The sequence below is a fragment of the Columba livia genome, chromosome 1, assembly GCF_036013475.1.
Source record: "Columba livia isolate bColLiv1 breed racing homer chromosome 1, bColLiv1.pat.W.v2, whole genome shotgun sequence".
In the NCBI taxonomy this organism is placed as follows: Eukaryota; Metazoa; Chordata; class Aves; order Columbiformes; family Columbidae; genus Columba; species Columba livia.
Genome location: NC_088602.1, coordinates 67,621,925 through 67,638,816, shown reverse-complemented (window position 1 = coordinate 67,638,816; position 16,892 = coordinate 67,621,925). Strand labels below are relative to the sequence as shown.

Genomic DNA, 16,892 nt, shown 5'->3' with positions numbered 1-16,892 from the left:
ACTCTTGGCATCAGAATACAAAAAGCATTGTCAAAAGGCTGGAAATAGTTCACTCCTTAGTATGCATGCAGCTTACACAGGCTATGGCTCAGGTGCAGAAAACCATGGCCTTGTTCTTGGAAGAAGGCAGGGCTCCAGGCAACATTCCTATACCTGTGGCTTTGCCCTTGGGAAGATGGCTCAGTCTCATGCCAAAATGACCAAATATGTGCATTTAAAGAAAAGAAGTTATCCGAATCCATGTTTGTATGTAAGGCAGCCAGCATCCCTAGCACGTATAAACTTTATTTGGAGCTGTGTGGGAACACCACCTGCTCACACTGCTCCAAGAAATTCCACTTAGAACATTCAGAAGCAGCTGGGATGTGAATATTTGATTCATGTCATCAGAAGCCGAAATTAGGATTGAAAACGCAGATCATGTATTCTACTAACATTCCAAGAAAATATTTATTTCTTAATATTTGTTGTTCAGTGAGATATCACAAACTGCTTATAATTTCCAGCTTGTTTATGCTATAGGCTGATACAGTTTATACTAAACTTTGCAAATGACTTTAAGGTGGCAAATTTGACGTGGTTCAAGCCTTCTGACCTGCACCTAAAATACAAGCTGCAGATGGAAGCAATTGTTTCCATTTTGACAAACAGACATACAGCATATAGTGCTATACAGCATTATGGGAGTGGGAAGCAATTACCTGAGATTGATAATTGTATTAAACTTCTACTTGTGTAATTTTAGAAAGCATCACAATTCAAAGACAATTCCACCTACTGCAGGAGGGAGTGGGGACTCTGCAACAGATAGTAATAAGTCCACTGAATACACTATTCAGTGGCCCAAGTAGCGCACAGTTTTCTTTACACAGACATAAGAGGAAGCAAGATTCAACACACAGCAACTTTTCCTTAACTACAAAGAGCTAGTGTGCCCGAGGCTTCTGATGGCTCTTGAAAAATTGAATACTTGTGCTGTCCTAAATCCTTTTACTTTTTTCTACTTCTCCTATATACCATGCACAGTTACTTATTTTCTGTTCATAAATTAGAGAACCTACTGTAACAATGATCTTTGGAACCAACAGACAGGCATGGATTCTCATTCCTCCACTATTGTAATTAATAGACATTGGTGAAATTTACTTTATTCCTACTTGAGTGTTCTCTTAAAAATACAACACCTCCTACAACTACTAAATATATCGGGATGCACAGCCAGTATTGGATCAAAAAGGTTTATTAACTTTTTTTGGAAGAGGTAAGATTGAGAAAAAAATGCAGATCACAAAAATACAAAAACTCCTTCTTTAATAGTTCATCTGAGCAGGTCAATCTACTGGTATGAAACCAGAATGTCTCCAGAAGTATTCATTTAATTCCTGTGGAGATAGGTATTATTGATTTTAGTAGCTCCTTAGAGTGTCTCAAAACTCTTATTTCTCCTCTCTGGTTGAAAAATGGAGAATAAGAGATGTTAAATTCATGTAAGATTTCCTCCTTCCCACTTTTTTCACTTGCATGTCTTGCTCCATGTGCTCATGTATAAAAATTTCCACTCAGAGCCCTCAGGCCAAACCTAGTATGGCAATGTTTGGAGAAGAAGCCAGACTTATCTCTGAGGAAGTAGATGGCTTTTAGCCAAAATCAATTTCTTTGAGTAATCTATTCTAGAAAACAGCCAATGTTGGCAATACCAGGCTGTTTTTTTTTACCTTGTTATTAGTTGAGACATTCAACTTCTTAAATAAATGTTTTCCATTTTGCACACTCAGATAATTTTTATACTACACAATCAACCTAGTTTAGATACCGTACATAGTCCCCTTCATGCCATTACCCACATTTCATTTGTGGGTCATTGTGATACAGGCAAATACCAGTTCCTGAAAAATCAGTGATGGATCAGGGATGGGTTCTTGCTCTGTGTGTACTAATCTTCTTAGTGCTTATGCAAGAGTAAAAGCACAGGTGAAGAGGACCCAAAGATTGTCCACGCTTTTTGCAAGATCAGAAGAAGCCTTTTGTGATTATATCCCTGCCCTTTGTGATTACATCCCTGGTTATTTTCCCAAGGCATTCCCAGAGGGAAGGTGTTGGGGATGGACTGTGTAATAAAAACTGTAATCCAGAGGCCTGAAAACTTGGAGATTTTCATGCCTACCTTCTGAAATTTTCTTTGTGCCAGTGTAGCTCCAGTTCCATGTCTGCTGCTGGAAGTAACTATTTCCATAGGCTGACCTTCTGTAGGTAAAATTAAAGTTACCTGCACAAGCTCAGAGTGCTTACAGTGTTTAAGAACTTTTTGGCATTGGATACTTCTGAAAACACTTGAATATCTTGGAAATACAACACCCACAACAAAAAACACAGTAACTTCCCTCCTCGATCATTATCAGTAAACTGTGACTATTATTAGAACAGCATAAATCCATTAAGAGCTGGAAGTTGCCAGATCTCCTCCAGTCTGAATGTGAATGTGTATTTCAGGCCTCCTGTATGGAAAGCCTGCATGTGTAGCATGTGAGAGTGCACTTCTTGATCTCTTTTAATCAAGAGAAAAATGGATAATGTAATAGCAGAGTTTTGAGAAAGAATGCAAATTGCTGTGCATTGCAATGAAATGTTTCCCCTTAGGATTAGAGTGCCTGGTAAGACTCCTCTGCATGAGCTCTGGCTGATATATGAAGCTTTTGCTTGCATAAAGCCAGATAGGTTAGAGCTCAGCTGGACCAACCTTAGGGCCTGGTTCTTCAGTACTTAATCAGGCAAAGCACCCACAGAAGTCAGAGAGGTTTGCCCCTTAATGAGAATTACCTGACTAAATCTCCCTCTGCAGGGCTGGCAGTGTAATCCTGCTTCACTAAAATGATACATAAGGGTCCCTTAATAAAAGTCTTAATTTGCTTTGACCACTGCTAGCATTTCAGGTCCACAATGGCCTTGCAAGTTATCGGTTGTGCTTTGTTGGCCAGCACATTACTTTCAGAGATAATTCCTCTTCGGTGCTCTCTGCTGAAATCCACTCGTCCTTTCTGCTGGATTCAGCTTTCTTCCACCTCTGTCACTACTGTGGGGATGAAAGGGTCTGGGACATCTTGTCTCTTCCTTATTTCTTCCTATGGAAATTGCAGTAAACAAAAAGATGTCATTCGTATTTACCAGGAAACATTAAATCATATCACAAAATAAAGAGAAATACATGTTACAAAAATAGAATTAGTGGCTTAGACATTTTTTCAAAGGTACTACATGGCAAAAAATCTTACCATGTGCCAGCTCAAACACAATAGCTCCATGAGCTCTCTTAACCTTCAAACAAAGGAGAGGAAATGTGCCCTAGAACAGCCCAAGCAAAAAAGTGTTACCTTAAGTTTCTTTATGTCACATTCTCCTTATGTTTCAAAGATGATGTTACCATGGCTTAGCTGATGGTTAAAAACCAGTAACTTGACCACAAGTCTGAATCACATGTTTGGGTAACATGACATATTGATGGGGACGGTGTGAGGAACACTGCTGAGAGTGCCTTGTACAACTTCCAAGTGCAAATATCTTAGCACGGACCTCCCAAATTCATTTTTTCTGCTTCCATTTCTGTTTTGCTAAGTCATTTTTTATCAGTGAGATATCTTACTGGTTCAGAATAATAATAATAATAATAATAATAATAATAATAATAATAATAATAATAATAATAATAATAATAATAAAGCAGCGAGTAGGATAGATGATCTGTTAAAGCAAAGGCTGCATTTTTAGTAGGTATAACAACGGAACTAGGGGAAGAAATAACTAAGTGGTTCAGCCTTTCACGAATCTGTCATGACACACTCTCTACAGCTGCCAAAACAATGGCCATAAAACAGAATGGTGCTTATTATGGTTAAGTCTGAAATACAGATGCAACAAACAATTATCAATATCACTCCTTAATCCTAACTAGCCAAGCCTCCTGGAAAATCTGCTTAAAGCAATTTTCCACCACTGACACCACTAACACCAACTGATATTGTGGACAAACTCTTTTCCAGTCCATGAAGAGTGAACTAGCCAAAATGCAATGCCAGTTGAGGACTCGAGCAGGAAGAAACAAACTTGATGCCAACGAACAAACTGAAATGAAGAATGAGCAAAGCAAAGAAAACAGCGCTGAGTGATCTGTGAAAACCAGTAGGACCTCCAAGAACTGCCTGAGCTTCACCCAGCTGTGAGTCTCCTCATGATAAAGAAGAAATATTTCTCTGTTCCTTTTTGTGCCTGCCACATGCCAGGTCATCCAGCCCCCATGCTCTCTGGCACAAGATGCCATCCCACCTCAAGGAAGTGACGACAGTCTTCATAGTAACTTTAGCACTTCTTTGGACAACTACTCTTATACAGGAGTACTGTAAATGTAGCAAATAGAACTAACCACAAATGTCATTTAGGTAGCTGATACATGTTGCATACTTTAATACCTTTGCTATAAAGTGGGTGAGACAGTAGTCTTTCTAGTGTTTTTTCACCTAGGTTTCAAAGTGGACACAAAGTCAGAGTTGTAATTCATGAGTGTAAAGAATCAGAAAGAAATGCAGTTACCTATGTTTACTTTAAAATAAGTGTTCTGAAAAGTGAGACTTTTCTTGTTTGTGGGGAAGACCTCTTGTCAAGGCTGCGAATTAGGGGTCTATGTGATCCTCACATCTGTTGTTCTGCTGTAAAAAGTGGAATGTATTTTGTGAGCACAGGTTATATCAACAAATAAACGTGCTCTGCTCAGCTCAGATGAATTTCTGTACTCTTGTTTCCCCGTCTCCCCTTCCATCAAAATTCCTACTCTAACTTACTGAAGTTCACCTGTAGGTTCCCACACACTGGAAATGCAGAGAAAGCTGCCAAAATTATTAAAAAGTAATTTTATATATAAAAATTACTCTATATTTTTATATTTATAATGTTAATTTCCTGAGTTTTTTCTGGAGGATACTGTATTGCCTGCAGGGGTCACTGTGACCTCCCTAGGCTTCTTCAATATTTCTGAATCCCAAACAGCCAACACTTAAAATTATTTAAATATAAGAACAAAGGGTTTTTTTAAAAAAAATTTGGACAAGATCATTATCCCACCCTCAATGTTTGTTAACAGGACTTTGACAAATGGAAATAATTATTTTCTCTGATGTCCTGGGGAATAGGGAAACTACATGATTTACTGCTAAAACTTAAATTTGCCCTCTTTGTTTGCCCTGCCTTTACCTGGGGACTTCAACTGAGAGGTCTTGGGGATTATTTCAGGTTGATCATGGAGAGAAGATACCTGGATAATCAAGATGACACCCAAAAACCCTGCCTGCCCTGCCTTCTCCGCTGTTTCTGCCACTGGTGCTTGTCAGTCCGCTGCAGATACTGCATGTGTTACCGCCCTGTATGCTGGCCATTCTTCCATTACTTATGTGCAGTAATATAATAGTGCAATAACTTTCCTGTACAGTGACTCTCTGTATCCATAAAAAAAGGGGTTCGGTTTTTCTCTGAAGATCACATCCCGAGGTCTTTGCTTAGTCTTTACCCTTGGAAAACCTCATTCAAATCAATGGGTATTTGCATGAGAAAGCACTCACTTAAAATTAGACCTGAGTGAAACAGAGTTTGGTGAGGGAAAGGGGGAGGTAGCAGTGGAGGGTAATAGGTACTTTCATAGATTAGCAGCACAACATTTTATGTGGTTTGCTATGATTCGTTGAATCATATTATTTAGGTTTTACATTATTTGGTTGTTGAAGTAAACTGAACTCTTAGGAATTTTGCTATACATTTCCTGGTGTCTCAAGACTCTATTTACAAGATAATGATTTTATTTGATAAAATATAAATAAAATCAAGACAAACATAATCAAGCATGATAGATCATTCGGCCAGGAACCAAACAAATGAAACTCTTGCTGCCTATCCTGGGCCAACATTATCCTCTGTTATCAAAGGTATTGGACACCTCTTGCCAATGATCCAGCTGATGACAATATGCCAGTGAAGCAGTGAGGACAGAGTAAAAAATGGGAGGGGGGGATGGGGGAGGAGGAGGGGAGAAGTGGGGAAGGGCAGGGGGAAGGAAAAGAGAGAGAAAGAGGAAAAACAAAAAGCCTGAAAGTTAATGTCAGGCACCCTCTACTAGCAGTAGATATGTATACATATCTATTTTTTGTTGTTCAAAAGTGCAAGTAGCCAATGTTTACCACTGACATGTAACAAGAGGTAATAAGTTGATGCTGCCCCCACCCCACCATGCTCTGCAAGTGACAAGGAATGACAGTGGAGACAACGTTCGTAGGGACCACAGAAGTCTGTGCTATAACCCTTTTTCTGATTGAAGATCATGGATTTTACTCCTTATCCACATAAAGCTCTCCTGTTTATGCTTTATGCTGATGGAGTGAATTTCACCCTACATAATTTCGCATACCCTAGCTCAAGTCACTTAGGAAGCCTTTATGTAGATTTTACACTTAATTAACATAACCTCATCACACTTGGTATTTTCTGGAATTTACATGGACTGGATGTCTTAAGAAACCCTGACTGGAGACGAAGATGTAAGGATTGCTTTATTGAGGGGAAGAAAAATATTGTATACAGCAATAAAGCGAGGAAAAACTTGGATTAGAAGATGGATTTAGTGGGTTAAGAAGTCACAGAACTTTGACAAAGCACAACTTTACTAATACAAATAAGAACCCTGAGCTGCATTTGAATTCACATCACACCACACCTGGCAAGAATTAGTCTAGCACAGCATCATCAATCATAGTGTGGTTGTCAGTTTTGACATCCTTTAAGTCTACGTTGTGTGCTTAATGACTACATTACAGAAAATGTAAACAGACACCAAACATACAGGTATGCCTGTTTTTTTTTTAATGCTGTATATTTAAAAATAATAATAATGAAGCACCAATGGTGTTTTGTATACAAAGCAAATAAGCGAACTGTAAAACAAGCTGTTATAAAATACTCAGAAAAAAAAAAAGTTTATAAAAACAGGGAATAGAAAAAAGAAAAAAACTTGCAATATTTAGGGACTTTGATTGACCCAAATTAGGAAAACTTAAATTAATATTTAGAGGAAATACAGACTCCCTTTTGTTTTGCAGTTGTATATTTTTGCTTTCAAAACATCCTGAAGAGATTAAATATTATCTTTACTATACATCCTGTAAATTTTTCAGTTTGATATTGTGACCATGATCTCCTAATAAGGACTCTGGAGTCACTTGTGAGCCCATTACAAGCCCAGTATTAATAATTCATAAGGGAAAAACATGCTGAAGAAGTGCTTGGGATCATGACCTACGTGAAATGCCCGAGTTCAAACTAAAAATCTCCCAAATTCCATTTTTATTATTTGCAGATTTCTAGAATTACACCACTTACAAGAAAGCCTTCAGTTCTGCAGCTCTGAACATTGCCCAGGTATTATGAATATAAGACCCCTTGTCTCATTTGCTTGTGTGATTTGTGATTAAAACTTCTACAGACTTCAGCAAACGCAGGATCAGGTCCCTCAGCAATTCATTCGGGGGAAGCTTAATTTGAGATTTTAGTGAGTGTTTATTTTCTGGCTCAACAGCAGCATATTTTGGAGGTGGGAAAAATACATGCAAAGAAGGGTCAAAATCCAGATGTAATAATGAATAGCAAGAGTATATTCAAAGGGTGCAGGAGTGAGAACTGTAAATACATGTCTGATTTGGTCTGTGAAAGGTAATGTTATCTCTACTGAAGCTGCTTTGTACATTCTCGTGGTATGTATGTAACTGTCTCTATAGAGAAATGAAAAAGGTTTTAAAATAAAAAGACTTAGCTTCTTCCTTATAAATTAGTTTGGTTAAGTTTCCAAAGTAAAAAAGAAGAGCCAGAAAACAATGCTTTATTTTAATTCATTTGAATAATCTTCCTCAATTCTGTGATCTATCACTCACAGATAAGAAGCACCTTGTGAATTTTATTATTTCTAGGAAATATATCTTATTCAATTAGCAACTGTCAGTTAAAAAAAAAAAAAACAGACAATGAACCTCCAGATCTGATTTAAATGGAAAGAAATGTTGAGCGAAATGCATGATATTGAAAGTTGTTATATTTCTTTGAAAATGAGCATTCTTACAGAAATTGCTTTCAAAGTTTTTTACTGAACATGAATCAAAGGCCCAAAGTTGGTTTGATTTTAGTCGTCAGGAGCAAAATTTGAATTGGCAACTGCCTTAGATATCTGTAGTTTTAATTTAGCTATTTGTTTTTAGGAATAATTATGTTTCAAAGCTTTGAGGGAGTTCATATGCCTTTATGGAATTTTGTTTTATTCTTTTAAGATCCTCCATTCATGTCCAGAACAAGGAAAAATAAGAAAAAGAGAAGAACTCTATTATCCCAACTTTATTAAAATATGACAATCCAAAGGAAAAAACTTCACAATTCCAGTTATCTTGATTTGTAAATGAGAATTTTATTATGACACATGTCTTAGATAAAATAATACAATTAAGATACTTCTACATGTTTGCATATCCCTGGTCTGGATTACTATTTTCACAAATACATGTGGGTGGCACACCAGCAAAATATTGAATATTAATTACTATTTTTATAAAGCAATTCTCATAGGTCTTTGGTCTAAGCCAGCAGTCCTTACTCAAGCAAAACAACTCGAATGCTGGGGGAGTTTTACCTAGCTCAGTACTTTAATCTCCTTAGAGATCAATAAAGAATTAAAAATTTTATTATACCAGACACTGTGTTTTAAAATTGACTTCTTCTAAATTAATCTTAGTTTTCCTTGTTGGAGAAATGGTGAAGAATTTCTCCCCTGCCTTTGTGCCTGCACCCCCTCAGAAAATCTGTGCAGGCAGCATCCTGCAGTGTTACACCCAGCCCCAGATTTGTTCTGAAATAGTCCCATTTTTGGATTGCTTTTCCTTTAACAACCTGATTACATTGCACAATTTACTTCCACAGTTCCAGCGCTCCTCATTACTAATTCCAATAGCAAAAACTTGCCAGAACCCCTGAGAAGCAAACCTTCAAATCTAGAATTAAATAACAGAATATATTACACATTGGACATTTGCAGGGAAACTTTACTTGAGGGAAAATAAATACAAACATCCTGTTCTGTGATCTGTAAGTAAACCACTTTAATTGCTGTGCTGCTCCTAGAAAGGCTTCTGACAATTACGTCTTTCAAGCTGAAGTTTTAACAGTGTGTTTCTGAGGCCGGCATATATAGTTCATACAGTATTAATAAAGGGTTTCCCGAATTAATGAAAGTGTACGGTGTTCACATATAATGAATAAGCACCTAATTAAAAGCACAGTAAAGCCAGGAGCATAGATATTGGTGAGTTTTTTATTATTATTTTTTTTTATATTAATATCCATTGTATTACTTTAGCCTTTAATGTGAGCCTCTTCAGCTGACTGATGCCCAAAGGGGAGCTAACAAATCGCTCAGCTGGTGGCTGACACTGGTCCTGAAGCAAGCTAGTAAGGAACACTTTGCAGTCTTTCAGAGCCTCTACACCAGCTGTCACCCAGCTATGGGTGCTGAAAAGCTCCTGTCACTTCATCCAAAGGGATTTACTTGGTCAGAAGGAAAATTTAAATACAAAGCATGCAGCTAAGAAGCTAGTGAAAAGGATTATGAGTGCACAAGAGCACATGTGTATAAGACACTAATACATCTTTAGGAAATTTCAGATCCCCAAAGCCAGGATTACTGCCAGAGGCAGGGTGGTATACGTATGCTGGGACCTTTACTGTTAGAGTTATTATCTCCCAACTATTCAACTTCATAGGTCTTTCATCATGTGAGGGGGGGGCGGATTTCAGTGGTGGGGAGGAGGAGGAGGAGGTTGTTTTAAAAAACGCTCCCCTTATCTTCAATAGGGGAGCAAGAAAAGACATTCCTGATCTATTATTCCACAGAATTCACCTGCATGCAAAACATTCTATAGCTTTAGTTATCGTCTGACATTTAATTTGTGCATGTGTACGTGCGCATCATTGTCCAAATGGACCCAAATGTCCAGCTTAATTGTTTAATCATGCCTAAAGCAAACAAAGCACGGCGTCTCCCGCTCACTATCAGAGCTATTGAGCAGAGATGAACCAGCAGGAAAGGTGCATGACAGGAGCAACCTGCCCTGCCAGGCGAAGGTTTCTGACTCTGATCTGGCCATCTTTGCAAATTGCCACTCAAGAAAATGCCATACTAGACCTGCTAGCTGAGCTTGAAGGGGAATGACACTGGGAAAATGCTGTGCTACAGAGAGTTGGAAATTCTGTGCCGGCAAGAGTTGAGGGAGGGAAGTTGAATCTCAGCTACAGCCTTTCTTTCTTGCTCTTTTTTTTAAAAAAAATTCTTTAATAAACATCATTTAAAAATCACCAAAGGGAAAAGGAAAGGAAAAGAAAATGTGAAACAGAAGAGTAACGTCTGTAAAAACTTACATTTTTAGCCAGCTTAACACTGCAGTCAAACTCGACTCGGAGCAGCACCCATGCTGGCTGGCCTGTGGCGAGATACTGTTATTCTATGTTAATAAAGCCCTTGGCCTGGCCTGCTGGATGCGGGAAAGTTGATGATAATGCCAAGTTGTTTGGAGGAGGAAAGGAAAGCGAGACCACAGCACGAGACGCCGGCTACCGCCGCCGAACCCCAGGGGAGGGTCAGGCGAGTTGTGGCTGCTGTTGGCTTGGGCGCGCAGCCCTGGCTTGGCCCCCGGTGCAGGCGGGCGGCGTGACAAATCCGGGGTGGGGGGGCAGAGGAAGGCAGGGGGGCGAGGGGGAGGAGGGGGTGTAGGAGGGCTGGGGAAGAGGGGGCTCACCTGCAGCTGGTCCGGCCAATGGGGAGGAGGTGGGAACCTGGCAATGAAACGTGGAAGGTTTAATGGAAAAATCATATTTTGGGGAAAATTCCCTGTGTAGAGCCTGTAGGAACATTGGCATTATGCGTCTTACAAAGCAGGAGGTTTAACAAAAAGTGCTACACAGAGCGAACCAGCTGCCTTTAGAGGTCACTAGAACATCGCGGCAGTATTTACAAATTTTCCGTGAAGGATTAGAAGTTAGTCTAAAGCCCTATATACACCATATACAGTTCCAGTGGATGCTGTATACTATTATCTAAATTTCTTCACATAGACTATCATGTATCTGCCCCAGTAAAGCTGATTAGTGAAGCAGCTTGACTCTGACATATCCTTTATGCCAGCCACAAGCTGCCTTGCACAGCCACCTTATTCACTGTGGAGACAGGCCTGAAGCAAGATTGTAACACAACAAATGCAAATGAGATGAGCCTTACACCACTTAAACCGAGATGGCTATAATATGTAACAGCTTAATGTGCCCACAGAAGTGATTGATGCCCCTTCCGTATCTCTAAAGAGCCTCAGTTTTGATGCACTCTGGTTTTAACTAATATTTCTTTTTACTCCTCTTCCTGGCAATGTTTTTCTCTTTATGCTCAATGTAGGGAAAGGAGGAAGAAAACAAAATACCCAGCAACTTATAAAAGCTGGCTGTCTCTCCCAGGATTCTGACTTGATGAAAACAAAAATGTGGAGGATCCCTTAATCAGCTCCAGGTAGTTTATTTAGATTATTCCAACAGAAGTCTGGCCCCCCATAAATCAGATATTGCTGATAATAAGCAACATTACTTTGTATGGAAAGAAGCACTGTTTGTGGTCTGACAAATTGCTTGTCATGGGGTAACATGGTCTAAGGGTCTGAAGGAACCATTGCCATTAACCCCAACAGACCACTGCCCCGCTGTCACTCTGCCTGAGTAGCAGATAACCAAAAGTTTGGGAAAAATTTTAGACAAACCTAACCTGACCAAATGCTGCACTAACCTAACTGGCTATACATTTCTAATCAGTATTCATTCTCTGTCCTTAAAATAAACAGAAAACAGATTTCTCCGTTTCCCCTAAAATCAATCTTTCACTGTATCTGTCAGTTGCATTCTCCCAATTAGTATTCTAAATTCATTTATTTTTGTCATAAATTAATTTTTTTTTGCGTACCTTGGCACGAGTTTTTCATTCAATACTTGTGAGTAATGTGACAGACTTAACGTTGTGTTGCTTAGCAGTAATAAAAAAAAAGTAACTTTGTTAATGAATTGAGATGAATCAAAAATGCCTTATTAATTATTGCTTGCCTAGTAGGCTAAGCTTTGGCTCTTCACCTCACTGGCCCAGAGAACATTTCTTGCCTTTGGCCATGTCGGAGGGGCTCATTAAAATGTCTCTTGGGACCAGATAGAAATTGTTAGTGAAAAGCAATGGTCAGTGCCTCAGCTAGAACCCAGCAGGGAAGGGAATCCCTCATCACTGAGAGCTAACAAGGCTGTATGTATTACACCTGTAATCAAACTGCTCCGAAAATGCCAGGAGACCACTGGGCTCTCTTTGTGATTGGTGAAGTTATCTGAAAATGCTGAATCCAATCCATAATTGATGTGCACACATACAATTACAAGCCTCCAGATATCAGTTAAAATGTTGCAGTTGCAAGCCTTAAGGAGTGGTAAACCTTAACATGCATGGCATAAAATAAGGTGTTTGACATAATAACAGTGAACCTGCTTTGCTTCCATGCACTGCCAGTTAAATTTTAATTGAATTTGCTACATTTGTTAACAGATGTAATTATAGAAAACCTCACTGAAAAATAATGATGTATGGATGGGCTTGGGTATCTTGTAGACATTTTGTGAATTAATTCGTATGTTTAGATAAAGATCTACATCATTGTTTTGCCTAAGGTAAGCAAAATTTTCTATGACATGTAATGTGACCTTGGGATATGGAAGTTTGAGAATTTTACATGTCCTAAATTTCAGGTTAGGATAAGGTGAAAAACTAAATGTCTCTTGAAGACTTGCATTTGTATCTGATCTCCCTGCGGTCTCCTAGAAAAGTCAGAATTGCTGCTTTCAAGGCTTGGCTTCCACATAAGTCACCCTCTACTTACTAGGAGCTAAAATAAGAGATGAAAGATGGCCTAAATGAGCTGAGCAGATAAATTTAGAAGTCAGTGGCATAACATTCTCCAGACCAATATATACACTTAGTGTAGGTCATCCAAATCAGCCTCAGGGTTAGTGTTTTCCTTTAATTTTTATATTTCCCTGCTTCTTGGTTATTGTATGGGAAAGAAACCCTCTTCTCGTGTCATATGTACTGTGTGATGTATATAAGAAAATAAATTTGTAGAGACACTGAAGATCACAGTCACTCCTTTCTTGCTCTGAGGAGATGACCACAGGACAGTGGGGAGGTTGTTTAATGGTAGAACAGGCAAAAAAACAAGTCAAGAAAGAGAGGATGCAGAACCAGCAAACCACCCACCATAAGTATTTTTGAATTGCACCCACAAATTTATGATGGAACAATTATTATTGCTGTTCGAGAGGGCTTGTATATTTTGTAAATTACTTTGAATCAAAAAAACAGTAGATAGATCTGAGGACAGATGCACACCTTGTATCAATAGAATTGAAAACTGATTCATGAGACTACATCATTATAAACATGCTCTACTGCATTCTATCTGGTAATATTGTTTATGCTCTATCTGACTCTGGGGTGTCCTTCTAAACAATTACAAGGATAAGCTAAAATTTACATCACCCATTAATGAAAAAGAATCACAGAAGAGCTCTTTCCAATGTATCTGGTAGTTTTTGGACTCCTCTCTCTTAACCTTGCTAGAAGAGGGGTTCTTCTCCCCAGCCTTAACTGCTTTGAAAGGTGCTGACTTAAATTTGGTGCTCAGGCTCCCTCTGTAGACACTGTAAAGGGAAGGCCCATGCCCAAAGGGCAAATCATCCCACCTGTCTTAGAGTGGCAGATTTGTACTTTGGAGGCACAGGGGAGCCCAGCTGAGGCTGGAGAAGGCAAAGGCTTAAGTAAGATGAATCCTGCCTAAAGTGACTTGCCTTTTTTTTTCTTGTATGTTTTCATTGTAGTCTTGTTAAAGCCCTCACCACTAAAATGCATTTCTGTCTGGATTTTTGTTTCAGCAAGGTCTCATTTCACATTATCTTTTAATAGTACTCTTTTGAGAAACACAACAAACTGGGAGGTTTGAAGGGTTGGATTGAGAGGTGTAAAAAGAGTTCAAATACATATTTACATTTATTTGAAGACACATTTTGTTTTCTATTTTATTTTTCTATGTGAGATTGAAGAGAGGAAAATATACAAAACCTCAGACCCTGGCAGCTCCTGAAATAGGAAAAAAATGGGTTTTCTTATTATTCCTAACTGTAAGGCAGGTATCTGAGGTCTAAATGATTTTCAAACTCTCTGAAATTTTATCCCATCACCCAAATTATCAGCATAAAGTCCTGTTGTGAGGATTGAATGCTTGACTAGAAGCACCATTTACAGTGGTAGAAGTCCTTTCTATTGGGTGCTGTGGAAACTGAGAACAAAAAAGACAGCTACCACCCTCTAAGAGCAAATGGTTTAAAGTACATCATCAAGTTTGTGACAAGACATCTGTGGTTTAGTTTGTAGTGCTGTCCTGGTACTAAGAGGACATAGATACTTGGCCAAATTCACCCAGAAATCACTGACTACATTCAGATCACATGAGAAGTGAATTTGACCCATTGACTTTGGTTGTGTAAATGACAGAATCTGAGGAAGCGGACAAAAGCAGGTTTCCTCCACCTTTGCCCTCTCTGAATTTCAGGGCTGACAGAATCTCATCAGTATAATTCAGAATACCTCAAGGCTGTTCTAAGCTCCACTGGCTTGTAACAGCCTCCGAGGTGCTTTTGTGCCACCAAGGGATTTCCAGCACATATGCTGTGGCCATGTGCCCTGCAGTGGGGTATGGAGCAGAATGAGATCGTTGGCTCTTGGGGATACCCTGGCTCTAAGGTATTTACCTCAGCCTCCATTAGGGCAGTTTTCCAGGATTTTTGCTCTGCTGGACTCAGAGCTGTGCTCTGCTTGTAAAGCTACATCCTTGCTACTAAACCAGGGGTGTCAAACTCATTTTCACCAGGGGCTACATCAGCCTCCCAGTTGCTTCAAAGGGGCAAATGTAATTTTAGGACTGTATAAATCTAACCACTCCTACATTTATACAGTCCTAAAATTATATTTGGCCCTTTGGAGGCAACCGTGAGGCTGACGTGGCCCCTGCTGAATATGAGTTTGACACCCCTGCATTAAGCATTTAAAATATGAAGGGATATTAATTTTTCTCACAGGTTGTATTGCCAACTCACGCAAAGGTTTCTGCCATGCCTGCCTGTTTTTGGCCTAGGCATTTCCAAGGGACTTGTGTCCACTTTTTTTGCCTGAAGATGACCTTAGTGTTTGAGTTATTACCAAATATTTATATATGTAGAATACTTGGAGTCATTTAGAAAAACCTGCATTTACTAAGCCTTTTAATCAAATGTGGGATCAGTAGTATCAGTAATCAGTGACTATTGGTATGTCAGTGCACAAGTAATTAGCAAAGTAGCAATAATCGGTATGTGGTAGGAAGAAAAATGGCAGATGTCAATTACTATGTTGAACTCAGTGATTGTGTATACCTGTACATGTAATGCATATGCATGTGCATGTGCTGGAGCATATGCAGCTTTCAGGTGTTCAGGTGTAACAGCCCTTATATACATACTGACATACAGGGTACAGCTTCTGATCAAAGCAAATAGAGCCCCAAATTGACCATTTAAATTGCAGGCAAATGATGCTTCCAGCCTGTGGTCCCTGCTCTGAATACAAGCAGGTGAGGAATGGTGCTAAACGCTTTTGATGTTGCCAGCTCCCATTTGCCACCCAACTTTTTTCTACTCCAAAACCTCTTAACAAACTTCAAAGGCCTCCTTGCTTCTTGCCTTAATCCAGTGCACTGAGACCTCTAGTTCAAAGAACTTTCCTTAAACCCTCTTCTTAAACTGCAACCAAAACTTTTTCTTTCCTTTCCACAAAGTAGCAATTACAGCTCTGTTGCGTGGCATTTGGGCTTGGGCCGATCAGCTCCTGCTATTAATTAATCTCACAAAGGAGGCTCATTTCCTGGCATTCAAATTGACAAGAGAGCAGAGAACAGAAAGCCCTTTCAAAGCAGTTCCAGTTAGCTGAGGGAAGAGGTATCAGAAGAAAGAGCCCCACAGTATTTGAGGTAGAGGGCACATTTGATACTGCCTATGCTTGCTACTGATTGAATGATTTTGTTAAGGAGAGCTCTTTACTAATCTTTTACCTGCAAAAAGCTCAAGAGCAAGTAAATGCAGCAGGAATATTGCTAAATTGTGGCAGAGAGGCTTCGCAGGCCGGGCTTTCGATTTCACTCTCCCAGTGCATCTTCTCAAGCATTATACTTACTTTAAACAGAAAGTGTTCACTTTACTAACACAGAAAAGCTCTTGGAAGAAGGGGAGGGGGAGATGAAGAGGCAAGAAAGAAGAATAGCAGACAAGAGATTAAAGCTTTTTATTCAGTATCTCTTTCGTATTCAAATTGTGCGAAGGGCTCTGTGAAAGTTAGAAGCAAGCTTGTTCAGGAGGGCTTCTAAAGTGTGTACATGGATTTCATGGGAATAGAAAAGAAGCCACGGACTGGGTAATGAAAGAAAGATAAGATGTCCTATATAAAACAACTCAAGAGTGGTTCAATTACTTCAGCAAGCCATCAAGCAAGCTTTGAAGATTTGAGGAAACACTGTTAAAATGTAACAAAAAACTCGTGTTGCAGGTTTTGTACCACTATATGTTTGTATACTGTGTGAATTACTTAAGCTATATTCCCTCTGTGAACGTTGTTTACTTCTTTGGGGTTTTTATTATTATTTTTCTGGAAGAGCTATGTTTGTCTG

At 39.1% G+C, this 16,892-nt stretch overlaps 1 long non-coding RNA gene across 1 annotated transcript; it reads right to left on the bottom strand.

The window, feature by feature from the left end:
- Positions 1 to 431: 431 nt before the first annotated feature.
- On the bottom strand, positions 432 to 10,779 carry LOC110360322 (uncharacterized). The gene is made up of 2 exons (XR_002416126.2): positions 10,486 to 10,779; positions 432 to 3,119 (listed from the first exon to the last, which is right to left on the bottom strand). It is a non-coding gene; the product is annotated as an uncharacterized LOC110360322 (long non-coding RNA).
- Between the last annotated feature and the right edge of the window lie 6,113 nt (positions 10,780 to 16,892).